A 17627-nucleotide genomic window follows, 5' to 3' on the forward strand; every position below is an offset into this window, starting at 1 on the left:
GGAGCGAGCCGGTTGGCTGAACACAGGCACACAAACTGATATAGGCAGGCAGCTGGGAAAGGCAGATTATTGGTGGAAGGAGAGCAGGAGGAGGGACTTGCAGGGACATTTGGCTCTTATTCGTCACTGTATTTTATTCTAAATATTACTGAATATGACTCTCAAGTGCCTAATGGTTGGTCAAATTCTCAATTTAAAGGAGCAAGTTGCGTACATGATGGACCTATTGTAATGTGATCAAACCAAAACACAAACGCTGCAAAAATGACACCACACTGCAACTTTTGCTAGGCAAATCTCAAATAATAAACTACACTGAAAATATCACACTGAAAATAATGTTGTATCAGTGAGTATTATTGTATCACAAAAACTGTTGGCTATCCCTGTAACCATTCCACTTGCAGTAGCAGTGCTAAATCATTGGTGGAATATGCCTACTGTGTATGTGATAATGTGAGATGGCCTTTTAAAATGTAGATTTTGTCCCACAAATTTTACTGAGCTGTAATTACACTAACAACATTGTGTATACATGTTGAGCAGTTTTGGCAATTACCCAAGCAGAATAGGGGCTGCTCCTTACTCCACTTTTGTAATAGCAAAAAACACTCAAGTCCATTATTATGCATTTACTAAAACAATATTGTTACTATAGTATTACTACCCATGTATAACAACTTCAGTGGATTTATTTACATAATTTATCTAAGGCGTAGCAAATAAAATAACTGACAGGACAATTTTAGCATTTGCTGCATCATGTTTGGTAACTAGTGTGCACAGTACAGTAGCTCACAATATAAACAGGAAATGAAAGTGAGAAAATAAAAAAAGATGCGAAACTAGAAAATGCAGGAAATGCCCTCTTTGCTCATGCATCGATGCACATATCTACTGTATTCTCCACACAATTACATACACTCCCCTACATATTTATTTGGACAGTGAAGATAGAACTTGACATTTGGTTCTATACCCCAGCATTTGGATTTGAGATCAAATGTTTCATATGAGGAGACAGTACCGAATGTCACCTTTTATTTTAGGGTATTTTCATACATATCTGTTTTACCGTTTAGAAATGAAAGCACTTTATGTATATAATCCCCCCAATTTGAAGGTGTCATAAGTACTTAGACAAATTATCTTATGTGTATTAAAGTAATCAAAGGTTTAGTATTTGGTCCCATATTCCTAGCACGCAATGACTACATCAAGCTTGTGACTCTACAAACTTGTTGGATGCATTTGCAGTTTGTTTTGGTTGTGTTTCAGATTATGTGGTGCCCAATAGAAATTAATGGTACATAATGTATTGTGTCATTTTTGAGTCACTTTTATTGTAAATAAGAATAGAATATGTTTCTAAACACTTCTAAATTAATGTGGATGCTTTCATGATTACGGATAATCATGAATGAATCGTGAATAATGATGAGTGAGAATGTTTAAGAGGCATAAATATCATATGTCCCAACATAGTGCTTCCTCTTTCAACATTGACATTAGTTATTGGGGGAAAAAACACCCATACTGAGAAACCACACACAACAACCACAGAGTCAGCCCACCATGTCATAACCATCTGAATGTAAGGCATGTATGTAACTCTGGGCATGATGGTAATTGTCACAGCCGTCATAGTGAATAGACCAAGGCGCAGCGTGTTGAATGCTCATCTTTTATTTTGAATGAAAGCACTTCACAAAGAAAAACAAACGACAGCCAAACAGTTCTGTCAGGTATCCTAACCCACAAAACCCAAAGGAAAACAGGCTTCCTAAGTATGGCTTCCAATCAGAGACAACGAAAGACACCTGCCTCTGATTGGAAACCATACTCGGCCAAACATGGAAAACGAAACATAGAAATAGAAAACTAGAACAAATTCCCCTAGAACCAAAAACCCCAAAACACACAAAACAACTCCCCTGCCACGCCCTGACCATTCTACTATGGCAAATGACCCTTTTCACTGGTCAGGACGTGACAGTAATAGCCTGGTCCCATAATGTTTTTAGGCCTACAGTATAAACAGCTCGTTGTCATGTCATACATTTGGCAAAAGTACAAACAGAGTGTATCACTGGGCTATATGGGTGATACCGAAGTGAGATAAATTACTCTCCTTAATTCAAGATAAGCTCACATTCTGAATTTGACCTCTGGGGGAAAAAAGCTTGTTAGAGTGGCTTCCATTACATGTGAAGTAGCGCTCATGTGTTCAGTTGAGGAAAGGAATCATCAAGCAAGACCTTACTCTAGGAATTCACTGTCTGGGAGGCCAAGTCCTCTCCTAGAAATGCTAATTAATACGTTCCATATCCATGGCAACTATAAGGGAAACTCAGAGAAGGCTGCTAGAATTTCTGCTAGTTTGGCGGCTCCTTTTATTGGTCAGGAAAGATAAGTGGGAGTGTCCTTGACTTGGGGATTACATGTTTTGAAACAAACTTCCACTTAGATGGGGCAGGTTTATGTCTGTACTGTAATAACAGTATCACTTCTCCACTTGTATTCTCTCATAAACCATATGGACATCGTTTATCCTGCTCTACTGTCAGAATTGTTATTGTCATCGACAGTTTGACAGTGAATATTAACTCATGAAATATGGAAACTCTTTGTAGGTGTGTTATATGGTTTAGAAAACCATTAAGTCTGACTCTGCTGAAAAATAGACTGCTCTTTCCATAACATAGACTGACCAGGTGAATCCAGGTGAAAGATATGATCCCTTATTGATGTCACTTACTAAATCCACTTCAATCAGTGTAGATGAAGGTGAGGAGACAGGTTAAAGAAGGATTTTTAAGCCTTGAGACAATTGAGACATGGATTGTATATGTGTGCAATTCAGAAGGTCAATGAGCTAGACAAAAGATTTAAGTGCCTTTGAACGAGATATGGTAGCAGGTGCCAGTTTGTCAAGAACTGCAACGCTGCTGGGTTTTTCACACTCAACAGTTTCCCATGTGTATCAAGAATGGTCCACCACCCAAAGGACATCCAGCCAACTTAACACAACTGTGGGAATTATTGGAGTCAACATGGGCCACAATCCCTGTGGAACGCTTTCAACACCTTGTAGAGTGCAAGTCCCAAAAATGTAGGCTGTTCTGTGGTCAAAAGGGGGTGCAACTCAATATTAGGAAGGTGTTCTTAATCTTTTGTAAACTCTGTCTATCGTTCTCTGAACATAAGTGACAGGAGTAGTGGCTAAAGTTCAGTTTTTATCCAACAGATGGCAGCAGAGACCTCACATGCAGGGCATTATACACAAACTGACCGTTGACATGGAAAGGATAACTGCTACCACTATTTAGACTAGAGGCATGATTCAAGGTTTTTGTTTTAGTCTCTATCAGCTATGGCAGCACATTGCCTCCGAAAAAATGTAACTTCCTAAACCTGCCTATTACGCTTTCAGTGTGATAAAGAGTCCAATGTGAAAAAAAAGACAGTCCAATGTGAAAAAGACAGTCCAATGTGTTTTTATGGGCTATGTTTAATCTTGCCAAAAAGGTTAAAGTGCAGACCTTTCATGAGCGGCCAAGCAATAATACATCTGTCACCTGTCAATCAAAACCCACAGACTCCAGTGCTGATATGGCAAGAATAGGACTGAGTAACTACAATTAGCATATGATTTATTACTTTTTATGATTTTTAGTCAGATCCCCATTAGCTGTTGAAGATCAGCAGCTATTCTTCCTGGGGTCCACAGAAACATAGAACATGACAAAATACAGAGCACTAATGGACAAGAACAGCAATAACATTTAAATAAGAACACTACGACTAAAGAACAATACAACTACTTTTAAAAAAAAGGAGAAAATAAATAAATGAATAATACTAATCTCAAACATTCAAGTGCATTGTCATGTAGACACTTGTAGGATGTTGCAGTTAAAGAATGCAGCAAAACAAATTATGTGTGGGTGTGTGAGATTGTGTGTGTTAGAGTTTGTGTCTCTTCAAAGACCACTTTGTTCCTTGCAGTGTTGTTTTATTTGTTTTTTAATAAGTGATTTTATTGCTTGCCTGAGTTACCTGAGGTGGAGAGAATTCCATGTAGTCATTGCTCTATACCCCTCAAACTCAACTCTGGACCTCGAAGCCAGTTCCACTGCATTTTCAGTGTTCCCCTCTAATCATTAACTGATTTAGACCTGGTACACCAGGTGAGTGAAATTAAGTATCAGGTAGAAGAACAGAAAACCAGCAGGCTCCGAATCTCGTAGGATCAGAGTTGAATACCCCTGCACTATACAGTACTGTGCATCTCCCAGCCTCTGTTCTGGACTTGGGGACTGTGAAGAGACCACTGATTGTGTGTCTTGTCAGGTATGTATGGATTTTTTTGCTGTGTGTTAACTGGCTGAACAGACAATTTGGTACTTTCAGCACATCAATACTTCTTACAAAGACGAGCAGTGATGCAGTCAATCTCTCCTCCACTCTGAAACAGAAGAGACTTAAATAAATGTTTTTTGACATTAGCCCTCCGTGTACATTTGAGGGCCAGACGTGCTGCTCTGTTTTGGGCTAGCTGGAGCTTTTCTAGGTCATTTTGTGCCGCATCTGACCATACAACTGGGAAATAGTCAAGATGCTACAAAACCAGAGCTTACAGGATTTGTTGATTGCATGTGATGTTAAAAAAAGCAGAGCATCTCTTTATCAAAGACCGACCTCTCCCCATCTTTTCAACAATATAATCAAATCAAATCAAAATCAAACCACATTTTATTGGTCACATACACATGGTTAGCAGATGTTATTGCGAGTGTAGCGAAATGCTTGTGCTTCTAGTTCTGACAGTGCAGCAATATCTAACATGTAATCTAACAATTCCACAACAACTACCTAATACACACAAATCTAAGTAAAGGAATGGAATAAGAATATATACATAGAAATATATGGATGAGCAATGACAGAGCGGCATAGGCAAGATGCAATAGATGGTATAAAATACAGTATATACATATGGCTCAGTTGGTAGAGCATGGTGTTTGCAACGCCAGCATGGTGTGTGCAACGCCAGGGTTGTGGGTTTGATTCCCACGGGGGGCCAGTACAATTTTTTAAAATGAAATGTATGTATTCACTACTGTAAGTCGCTCTGGATAAGAGCGTCTGCTAAATGACTAAAATGTAAATGTAGATGAGCAGTGCATGATATGTAAACATTATTAAAGTGGCATTATTAAAGTGACTAGTGATCCATTTATTAAAGTGGCCAATGATTTCAAGTCTGTTTCTAGGCAGCAGCCTCTCAGTGTTAGTGAAGGTTGTTTAAAAGTCTGATGGCCTTGAGATAGAAGCTGTTTTTCAGTCTCTCGGTCTCAGCTTTGATGCACCTGTACTGACCTCGACTTCTGGATGGCAGCGGGGTGAACAGGCATTGGCTTGGGTGGTGGTTGTCCTTGATGATCTTTTTGGCCTTCCTGTGACATCGGGTGCTCTAGATGTCCTGGAGGGCAGGTAGTTTGCTCCCGGTGATGCGTTGTGCAGTTCACACCGCCCACAAGAGCCTTGCTATTGTGGGCGGTGCAGTTGCCGTACCAGGCGGTGATACAGCCCTACAGGATGCTCTCAATTGTGCATCAGTATGCTTTGACCATGACAGTTTACAATCTAATATAACACCAAGAACACCATTCATATGGCGGATCACATCAAGCTCTGAAGACAGATAACTTAAAGGTCTGTACCTCTTACTAATTATAATCTCTTTCAAATTATAATTGAAGATATCCCTCTAGTGGTGTGGGGGCTGTGCTTTGGCAAAGTGGGTGGGGTTATATCCTGCCTGTTTGGCCTTGTCCGCGGGTATCGTCGGACGGGGCCACAGTGTCTACCGACCCCTCCTGTCTCAGCCTCCAGTATTTATGCTGCAATAGTTTGTGTCGGGGGGCTAGGGTCAGTCTGTTATATCTGGAGTATTTCTCCTGTCTTATCCGGTGTCCTGTGTGAATTTAAGTATGCTCTCTAATTCTCTCTTTTTATCTTTCTTTCTCTCTTTCTTTCTTTCTCTCTCTGAGGACCTGAGCTCTAGGACCATGCCTTAGGACTACTTGGACTGATGACTCCTTGTTGTCCCCAATCCACCTGGTCGTGCTGCTGCTCCAGTTTCAACTGTTCTGCCTGCGGCTATGGAACCCTGACCTGTTCACCGGACGTGCTACCTGTTCCAGACCTGTTGTTTCCAACTGTTTCCTGCTGACCTGTTGCACCCTCTACAACCACTGTGATTATTATATTTGACCCTGCTGGTCATCTATGAACATTTGAACATCTTGGCCATGTTCTGTTATAATCTCCAACCGGCACAGCCAGAAGAGGACTGGCCACCCCTCATAGCCTGGTTCCTCTCTAGGTTTCTTCCTAGGTTCTGGCCTTTCTAGGGAGTTTTTCCTAGCCACTGTGCTTCTACACCTGCATTGCTTGCTGTTTGGGGTTTTAGACTGGGTTTCTGTACAGCACTTTGTGACATCAGCTGATGTAAGAATTTGTGACATCAGCTGGTGTAAATAAATTTGATTAATTAATCTATGAGCCAAGCTTAATGTTATTTAAGGAGTGCAGCCTACCTGGCACAATAGGGGAAACACAGGACAGGGTGTGAGCTGTGTTGGGGTCAATTCCATTGCTATTGAGTCAATTCAGTAAGTAAACAAAAATGTCATGTCAGGAAGTAAACTAAGTTGAATTAAAATGGAATTGACCCCAGCACTGAAACAGTAGCTATTGTTCTAACACCACAAGAGAACAGAAGGGAAACTAAAGATTACAATCTTGTTCCTGTATTTCTCTTTCCTAATGCATATGTACGTTCCAATCTGAGTCAAAGGCCTGACATTTAATGCCCAAATCCATATAACATTCATCCAAGTGTTCCAATAACTCCTAAGTTGCCCGACACAGGTAAATAACATTTAGAGATTTATGACGCCTATCCAGCTTATCCGTTTAGTGGGGTTATTGGTGCCTGCCAGGTGGGTAAATATATCAAGTAAGATCACATGAACCTTTGTGGTCTGACTCTGACATACTGTATTCATTTGCAGGTATGTAAGTATTCACATGTTTTTTTGTTCTCCTGTCAGATAGGATAGCTATCATTATTGAGTAAGTTATTAAGTTATAAGTTATTGAGTAATTTTTTTGCAAGTGAATAATGGACTGTTTTTTTAACCCTATATTCTATCTACAATACACAGTCATGAGGAGGTAGTTTAGAAGTTTACTACACCTGAACTCTGTACAGTGTGTAGGACCATGCAGCCACAGTGCAGTCCTTAAACTCTTTCTTATTAGCCTACTAACTCATTTACAGCCTGGTGATGTCACCAGGCAGGCCACAATTCCATCCCACCAAAACAGGTTGAGATTTCAGGCAGTCTTTTCAAACAGCTCTTACACTAAAAACTCTTACACAATTTCACAGTATTTTTCCAACCTCATAGTGTGGATTTACAGTACCTGTCACACCCTGATCTGTTTCACCTATCTTTGTGCTTGTCTCCACCCCCCTCCAGGTGTCGCCCATTTGCCCCATTATCCCCTGTGTAATTAAACCTGTGTTAACTGTTTGTCTGTTGCCAGTTCGTCTTGTCTCGTCAAGCCTACTAGTGGTTTTCCTGTACTCCTGGGTTCTCTCTAGTCACTGTTATCTAGTTTTCCTGGTTTTGACCATTCTGCCTGCCCTGTGGCTGCCTGCTGTTCTGTTCCTTTCGGACCAACTCCGCAACGCCATCTCCTCCCAAGGAGCCACCATTGGGGGACACGAGGAGTTACTTCAAGGTCATCTAGATGGATTCCAGACCTTGGCAGAACGCCATGACTGTGCCTTGAATACATTGCTGGAGCAATTCCACTGATTATCTGTGAGTCAGCCGGCCACGACAGTAGCCTTCCAGCCCCCCAGTAACATCACTGTCTGCAGTGCATCTCTCCAGGCCACCCCGGCTTCCCAAGAACCCCGCTTACCTCTTCCGGAACACTTCGCTGGAGGGTCAGGAACCTGTCGGGTGTTTCTTTCCCAGTGTTCCCTCATCTTCGAGCTGGAGCCTTCATCCTTCCCCTCGGACCGCTCGAAGATAACGTATCTCATAAAGCTAATGTCCGAGGCAGGCTCTTGCCTGGGCTACGGCGGTGTGGGAACAACAATCTGACATGTGTTTCAGCCTGGAGGAGTTCGTGGCTGAGGTGAAAAAGGTTTTAGATTCTCCGTTGTCCGGGAGAGAGGCTGCCAGGAAGTTACTCCAGCTTTGCCAAGACTTCCTCAGTGTGGCTGACTATGCGGTTGATTTCCGCAAGTTGGCTGCCGAGAGTGCCTCCAAGGAACTCCGGAAGTCCCCGGCGTCTACGTCCCCGAGAGGATCCGAGTTCCCCGAGGCTGCCGACTGGCCTTTTACGGAGCAGATGCAAATTGGCAGAGCTAGGCTGTCTCCAGCCGAACGCTTACGCAGACTTAACACCTGCCGGTCATTATGTGTCTACCTGTCTGTTAAAGAGACCAGGCTCATCAGTAGGTACGAGTACTCTGGTGGGCCATATGGAGAGTTTTTCTTCTCCCCTCACTCGCACCCCTCTCCATGCCATCTTGCTGTGGTGCGACCAGTCTAAATCTCTCTGGGTTCTCATTGACTCTGGGGCCAATGAGAGTTTCATGGACGCCACTCTGGTGTCTGAGCTGGCCATCGCCACTCAGCCCCTCTCCATTCTCTGGATGTTAGAGCACTGGATGTGCACTCTATAGGCACGGTCACCCACAATACTACTCCTATCCACCTGCGTGTGTCTGGAAACCACAGCGAGTCTATACAGTTTATGCTCATCAAGTCTCCTCAGGTTCCCGTGGTATTGGGGTTTTATTGGCTCCAGCACCACAATCCCCTTATCAACTGGACTGGTGGTACTATTGTGGGCTGGTGCCCGATCTGCCATGCCCATTGCCTGAAGTCGGCGCAGCCTGCCCCGGGACCTCTTCCTGTGGGCTCGGAAGAAGCCTCGGACCTCTCCACCGTTCCCGCGGAGTACCAAGATCTCCGGGAGGTTTTCAGCAAGGCCCGGGCCACTTCGCACCGTCCCTATGACTGCAGGATCGACCTTCCCCCAGGCACTACACCACCCCAGGGACGGCTATATTCACTGTCGTGTCCGAAGACCAAGGCTATGGAGACGTACATTGAGGACTCCCTAGCTACAGGGGCAACCGTCCTTCTGCCTCCCCCGCCAGCACAGGGTTCTTCTTTGTGGAGAAGGACAAAACCCAGCGCCCGTGCATCAACTACCGGGGCCTCAATGACATCACAGTTACATCACATCATAGCTGTTACCTGCTACCACTCATCACCTCGGCTTTCAAGCCGCTCCAGGGGGCCACTAGATTCTCTAAGTTAGACCTGTGGAACGCCTACCACCTGGTATGAATACGGGAAGATGACGAGTGGAAGACAGCCTTCAACACTGCTAGTGGACACTATGAATACCTGGTGATGCTATTCGGTTTGACCAATGCTCCTGCTGTGTTCCATGCCCTGGTTAATGATGTTGTCCAGGATATGTTGAACCGGTTCGTGTTCGTCTACCTTGACGACATCCCCGTTTTTTCCCGCTCGGCTCAAGAACACGTTCTCCACATCCAACAAGTCCTCCAGCGTCTCCTGGAGAACCAGCTTTGTTAAAGCCGAAAAATGTGAGTTCTATCGTTTTCCTTCCTTGGATACATCATCGCTGCTGGGAATGTGCTGATGAATCCGGGAAAGGTGAGAGCGGTGGTGGCTTGGCCCCAACCCACGTCCAGAGTGCAGCTACAATGTTTCTTAGCATTTGCCAATTTCTATTGCCGTTTTATCCGGAGTTACAGCACCCTGCCTCCCCCCCGCCGTCAGCACTCACCTCTCCCAAGGTCCCGTTCACGTGGTCCCTGGCCCGCTTCACCACATCTCCCGTATTGATCCATCCAGACGCGTCCTGTCAGTTCGTGGTGGAGGTAGACGCTTCAAATGTTGGAGTGGGGGCCGTTCTGTCCTGGACCTAAAGCTGCATCCCTGCGCCTTCTTCTCCCATCGCTTAAACGTCACGGAGAGGAATTATGATGTGGGGAACCGAGAACTACTCGCGGTGAAGATGGCCTTGGAGGAGTGGAGACACTGGTTAGAGGGGGCAGAACTTCCATTCATAGTGTGGACGGATCCCAAGAACCTGGAATATCTCCGCACCGCCAAGCGTCTCAACTCCAGGCAAGCTCGATGGGCCATGTTTTTCACCCGTTTCAACTTCACCATCTCCTACCACCCAGGGCTAAGAATGTTAAGCTGGACGTGCTTTCACGACGCTATTGCCCCGCTTCGACACCCTCGCACCCGAGACCGAAAGCTGCATCCCTGCACGTGGGAAGAATTTCCTACCTCGTGCCTGGTGGCTACCCTTGTCTGGGGAATAGAGAACCCGGGTCCGTGAGGCGCAGCGTTTCCCGGGGGGGCCCGGCTAACTGGATGTTTGTCCCAGACGCTGCCCGCTCCCTGGTCTTGGAATGGGCTCATTTGGGCTCATGCTTCTTTAATCAGAACAACAGTTTTCAGCCATGCTAACATAATTGCAAAAGGGGTTTCTAATGATCAATTAGCCTTTTAAAATGATAAACTTGGATTCGCTAACACAACGTGCCATTGGAACAAAGGAGTGATGGTTGCTGATAATGGGCCTCTGTACGCCTATGTAGATATTCCATTAAAAAATCAGCCGTTTCCACCTACAATAGTCATTTACAACATTGACAATGTTTACACTGTATTTCTGATCAATTTTATATTATTTGAATGGACAAAAAATTAGCTTTTCTTTCAAAAACAAAGACATTTCTCAGTGACCCCAAACTTTTGAACGGTAGTGTGTATATATATTTTTAAGTCTAAATAAATGCTACAGTACCGTAGGACCAAAGGGATAGACTGTAGACAGCAAGACGAGACTATCTAGGTCTAGTCAATATCTGACAGTCAACCATTGCACACTGACAGTGTATTTATTCAACACATTTACAATGCATGAGCTTAATATTGATTAGGTTTTCTAGGAACTCTGCATGCATGGGTCAGAGGAACACTGAAGCTTCATCCCAAATGGCACCCTATTACCTAGTTAGTGCATTACTTTTGACCAGAGCCTTATGGCCCTAGTGCACTAAATATGAAATAGAGTTCCATTTGGGAAACACCCTGCCAGTGTTTTTTATAGAGCCTAGAGAGGATCTAAAGGCCAAAAGAGGATTCCTGACATCTCTCATTAGGGTGGTTTGTTTTTTCCCCTCACCCCAATTAACCCCAGATAAAGTAATCTATTCTCTGGCTCAGTGAGTACTTGTACAGCTTCCAAGAAACGGCTTACTTAAAAAGAAGACACTCCATTGGGCACAAACATCAATTCAACATCTATTCCACGTTGGTTCAGCGTCCCACTGGGCACACACTGGTTGAATCAACATTGTTGTCACGTCATTTCTACAAAATGATGTTTAACCAACGTGGAATAGATGTTGACATCTGTGCCCAGTGGGGTTGATTCAACCAGTGTGTTCCCAGTGGGACCCTCCTATGCCTCTTCTAGAAGAATCCATGCAGTTTGTTTCACACATGAGTGAAAGTCAATTTAATTTCACCTTGCTTGATAAGTAAGTACTTTAGGGGTAATAACAGAACAGAATAGAATAAATTGAAATAGAATAAAACAGAACAGAACATACAGTACATGGTACCAAATCTGTTTTCAAATAAAAAGGTTAATCTGTATCCCCTGTAGATTACAACGAAAAAATGATTGCTGTGAAGTATGGAACCAAAACTAAGAAAATATAGCTTGGACTAGTTCCTACCTCATTGTCAGTGTTGGAATGACAATTTCTGCCTCCAGATTTGCTTGATATCTATCTATCAGCCTTTCTTGTAGTCCTCATTTGTTTCAATCAAAGCATATACTTTATCCTGCCTAGTGGTGGGCGCTGTTGAGTTTTGGCTGCGTTAGGATTTTCTTTTACTATTCAGCTTCAGATAAGAATTGACTGAGGAGGTGTTTTTGGTGTAACATAGTATAGGCCTATTGTGCTATTATATTCGGTTCTGTTATGGAAAATGCTAATTAATCATTATGTGATCTTGCGAGACATTGATTCAGCTTTGATCTAACTTTACTAAACAAGCACCGTTGTGAGAAGTGATAATCTTCTATTTGTAATAATAATGATGAGTAGGACTATTAGGTGTAGGCAACAGACAGATCTTGATGAGGGTTATTTTAAGCGCTTTGCGTGCCCTTCGAATTGTGGTGGACAACACCATAACCATGTGGCCACATATCGTTCAGGGTTCCTCTGCGCAAGAGGGGGTCAGTGGAGTTTTTTGAACATCAAGGAGACACACAGTGAATTTGGATCCTAGATCTGGTTGATGTGATGATAAGGTTAATGCGGTGGATCAGTTTGTCTGCATATGCAGTGCAGGGGCGAAAATCTGATATCAACTTTGGGGGGGACAATTACATGAAGTTTTCTCAAGAGCAATTCCTGAGGGGGACACCAAAAGTAGTGCTGTAACACATAGCCTACATAGTAATATGGTAAATGTATATTGAGGAACCAAAGAAATAAGGTGTTTGCCATACTCCTAACTACCGGTACCCAAAACTACACAACTACTCACAACAGCAATACCATTGCCTTTAACAAATCTTAGTTCAGTCACCAGTTTAAGTTGAGAGTGGGGGTATCCATGGCATTTTCCAATTATGTTCCTATTTTACAAGTAAAAAAAATGGAGAACCTTTCATGTTGCCAAACAAAGACTCAACAAACTTACCTGAGACTCCCTGTCTCTGCCAGTCTGTCCCTGCATATCTGTCCCCAACTCTGCTGTCTGTGTGCCATCTGTTGCCTGCTCTGCCTAATGACATCATTGTGAAACATTTCCATTAGAATTTCATTTCTTTCTTATGAACATTTTATCAACTAGTCTTTGAGATATTAGGCTACTAGGTTTCTTACTTTGCGTTTTGGTGTACTGAAAAATACTCTGATGTCCGTCTTTTATTTTTCTGCCATTTTTCTACCTGGCTGGCTGGCTACACACACACACAGTGTGTAGGTTATTTACAGTAGGAGATGGGCTTCTATCATCTTATCTTTTATCATTCTATTTGGGCTTCAATCTAAAAGGTAGCTAGCAAATGTGAAACGGATTAAAATGACAAGAGTTGACAGCTGTATGAGTTCACCATTTACACAACATATGCTGCAACCTTTTGTAATTTTAATAGTTTGTTTCATATTGTCTGGCTTCCAACAATAGCTGAATTTGCAAAGCTAGCGAGCACCAATTCAGTTTCAGTGGTGTTTGCTATAATCTTTGCTACCCGGGTTAAATAAAATAAATAAATAAAGGTTCCCTTGCGACAATTTAGCTTTTGCAACGAGATCATTAAATATATTTAAGACAATGGTAGAAGAGTGTAGTTCTGTTCAGTTTGGACTTCAGTTTATCGCTAACCTTATCACAGGGACTTTGAAGCACTAACTTACATCATCTGCATGCTGATCTCGGAATAAACTGACGATAGCAAAAATTCCATCTTTGACGAGGCCACATAAATGGAATAGGTACTAGCTAGCTTAATAGTTAATATTTGCGTGCTAGCTCTGCATATTCAGCTAGTGTGTGTGCGCGATTGACTGGATTAACCTCACGTCAGTTACGTTCATTGAGTGCCTTTCAGACAGTGGCTACGACCCCTCTGTTACCTTGCCAGTGGATCAAACCATTGTGAGGAAAAGGGTGGGGGGGGTCGCAATCTTTTGAAACTTAAAAACGTGCTATTAAGTGTCTATAATCAGCACAATTGCTTTCATTGCGTATTATTCATATTATTTAAATTACATAGTTATGTTTCAGTGATATATTGGGGGGGACAAATCATATTTTTCCCAGGATGGGGGGGTCGTGTCCCCCCCGGGATTTCCGCCCCTGATGCAGTGGTACGTTTCTGTAAGCTAAGGACTCGGACAGTAGGGCGAGTTCAAGTGCGTCGTACTTGTACATGAGTCCCAACTCCATAACAAACTGCTTTGAGGACAGCCATTTTAGCAACCCCTGTTAAAGTTTCGTCTGTGGCTGTTCTTGTTAAGTCGGATTTGGCCTGCTCAAAATGGTCAAAATGCTCCTACCGACAAGCCTCTGCACACACCTACAGTTATTCCAGAGAGATAGAAGACAGGGAAGAAACCACCATCCCTACCTTTAGGCTGCTATAGCCTACAGTACATATTTATTTTGTTTGTCATTCTATCGTTTTCATGGAATTTTAGTGGTAATTAAATAGAATTTATTTATAATTTATCCGAATTCATTTGACCAGCTCTGTGCATTCTCAAATTGTAAAAAGTGAGGGAGTGCCGCTCCCCCGCGCTACAGCAGCACCACATCCCTGGTCAAGAAAAGGTTGAAAACCCCATGTCATGTAGTAATGTAGGTACGTGCCCAGGGGCCCTGACTTTCAGGGGGTACCATTTGATTTTGATAGTCCCTATCACTCAGATATCATTAGCATGGCATAAGTCATGAAAAAACAGTAGAATTGCATGAAATTTGTTATAAAATTGCTAGGCTTTCTCTCGGCCCCATTGCAAAATCTGTAGAAAACTTGCTTTAAAACAGCAACATTATCTCTACAACTCATGACAAAATGTGTAGAATTGCAGGAAATTGACTTTAAAACATGTTTTTTTTTTGCCAAATCTCATTTAGGGCCGCTAAAAGACTAGAGCCGATCCTGTTTGAATGACTAGCTCCTCTCTGTACTCCACACATACAGTAATCTGTAAGGTCACTCAGTCGAGCAGTGAATTTCAAACAGATTCAACCATAAAGATCAGAGTTTTTCCAATGCCTCGCAAAGAAGGGCACCTAAAAAATGTAATATCCCCCCTAGGTTTTACGGGTATTATGACACCTCCACTGTGGGGCTCTATTGCACATCACATTCAGTCATCTAATAGACTCCCATCAGAGCGACCCACAGAAGCAACCAGGGTCAACGTCCTGCTCAAGTGCACGTTGACAGATCTCCCACAAGGTCAAAAACGGGGACCCGAACCAGAGACCTATCAGCCACCGGTCCAAGCTCCCAAACGCCAGGCCACCAGCCCTCCAAGATCTCCCCCACAGTTCCCCAAGAGCTGCCCCTCAACCATCCGAGGCCCCCCCCCCTGAGAACATTTTTATAATTCCTTCCCCCCCTGTCCCCAAACCCCCATCCCCAATGCACCAACAAAATGAACAAATGACAAAAAAGACAAATACAAAAGAAAACAGAAAACAACAATGGAAAAAACGAAATCAAATAAATGTTTATTTGTTACATGCGCCAAATACAACAGGTAGACCTTACCGTAAAATGCTTACTTACAAGCCCTTAACTTTATTTCTTGAACTGCATTGTTGGTTAAGAAAATATTTACAAAATAAAGTAATACAAAATAACAATACCGGGGCTATATACAGGCGGTACCGGTACCGAGTCAATGTGCGGGGGTACAGGTTAGTCAAGGTAATTTGTACATGTAAGTAGAGGTAAAGTGACTATGGGGGGTGTCAATGTAAATTGTCCGGGTGGCCATTTGATTAATTGTTCAGCAGTTTTATGGCTTGTGGGTAGAAATAAAGGAGCTTTTGGACTTAGATTTGGCGCTCCGGTACTGCTTGCTGTGCGGTAGCAGAGAGAACAGTCTATGATTTGTGTGACTGGAGACTTCGACAATTTTTTTGGCCTTCCTCTGACACCGCCTAGTATATAGGTCCTGGATGGCAGGAAGCTTGGCCCCAGTGATGTACTACCCTCTGTAGCACCTTATGGTTGGATTTCTCGAGCAGTTGCCATACCAGGAGGTGACGCAACCGGTCAGGATGCTCTCGATGGTGCAGCTGTAGAACTTTGAGGATATTGGGACCCATGCCAAATATTTTCAGTCTCCAGAGGGGGAAAAGGTGTTGTCGTGCCCTCTTCATTACTGTCTTGGTGTGTTTGGACCATGATAGTTTGTTGGTGATGTGGACACCAAGGAACTTTAAACTCTTGACCTGCTCCACTACAGCCCCATCTGTGAATGGGTGCGTGTTCAGCCCTCCTTTTCCTATAGTCCACGATCATCTCCTTGGTCTTGCTCACGTTGAGGGAGGTTGTTGTCCTGGCCACGCGGTCATGGTTGAACAGGGAGCACAGATAGGACTAAGCATGCACCCATGCGGGTCCCCCGTGTTGAGGATCAGCGTGGCAGATGTGTTGTTGCCTACCCTTAACTGTAAACAGTTGAAGTCGGAAGTTTACATACACTTAGGTTGGATTCATTAAAACTCATTTTTCAACCACTCCACAAATGTATTGTTAACAAACTATAGTTTTGGCAATTCGGTTAGGACATCTACTTTGTGCATGACACAAGTCATTTTCCCAACAATTGTTTACAGACCGATTATTTCACTTATAATTCACTGTATCCCAATTCCAGTGGGTTAGAAGTTTACATACACTAAGTTGACTGTGCCTTTATTAATTAAACAACTTGGAAAATTCCAGAAAATTATGTCATGGCTTTAGAAGCTTCTGATAGGCTAATTGACATGGCTAATTGACATCATTTGAATCAAGTGTACCTGTGGATGTATTTCAAGGCCTACCTTCAAACTCAGTGCCTCTTTGCTTGACATCATGGGAAAATCAAAAGAAATCAGCCAAGACCTCAGAAAAAAAATTGTAGACCTCCAGAAGTCTGGTTCATCCTTGGGAGCAATTTCCAAACGCCTAAAGGTACCACGTTCATCTGTACAAACAATAGTACGCAAGTATAAACACCATGGGACCACGCAGCCGTCATACCGCTCAGGAAGGAGTTCTGTCTCCTAGAGATGAACGTACTTTGGTGTGAAAAGTGCAAATCAATCCCAGAACAACAGCAAAGGACCTTGTGAAGATGCTGGAGGAAACAGGTACAAAAGCATCTATATCCACAGTAAAACGAGTCCTATATCGACATAACCTGAAAGGCCGCTCAGCAAGGAAGAAGCCACTGCTCCAAAACCGCCATAAAAAAGCCAGACTACGGTTTGCAACTGCACATGGGGACAAAGATCGTTAATGTGGATATATTGAAGCAACATCTCAAGACATCAGTCAGGAAGTTGGTTAGGAGCCCGTAAAACGGATGGCTGCCAGTAAAACGTCAGCCATCCCTCCGGCGCCATTATATCGTGGACAACCATACATCAAGGACAACAAAAATAACAGCAAGGCCAACTGAATATGTGCATGTATGGCACTATTTACTTGTGTGTGTCCGTGTATGTGCACGTGTATGCATTTTAATGAGTGTGTATGCACACTTGAATGAGTGTGTGTATATGCATGTGTACCAACACCTGCGCGGCATCAGCCTCAGGCAAACAGGCATTAGCTGTAACAACACTGCCTCTGTGTCATTCAAGCTTACTTTTTTTTTAAACATTTTTTTAAATTACTTAAGCTAAATTACAGATTTGTTGGACACATTTGCAGTTTGTTGAGGT

The sequence above is a fragment of the Salmo salar genome, chromosome ssa09 (assembly GCF_905237065.1).
Source record: "Salmo salar chromosome ssa09, Ssal_v3.1, whole genome shotgun sequence".
NCBI lineage: Eukaryota > Metazoa > Chordata > Actinopteri > Salmoniformes > Salmonidae > Salmo > Salmo salar.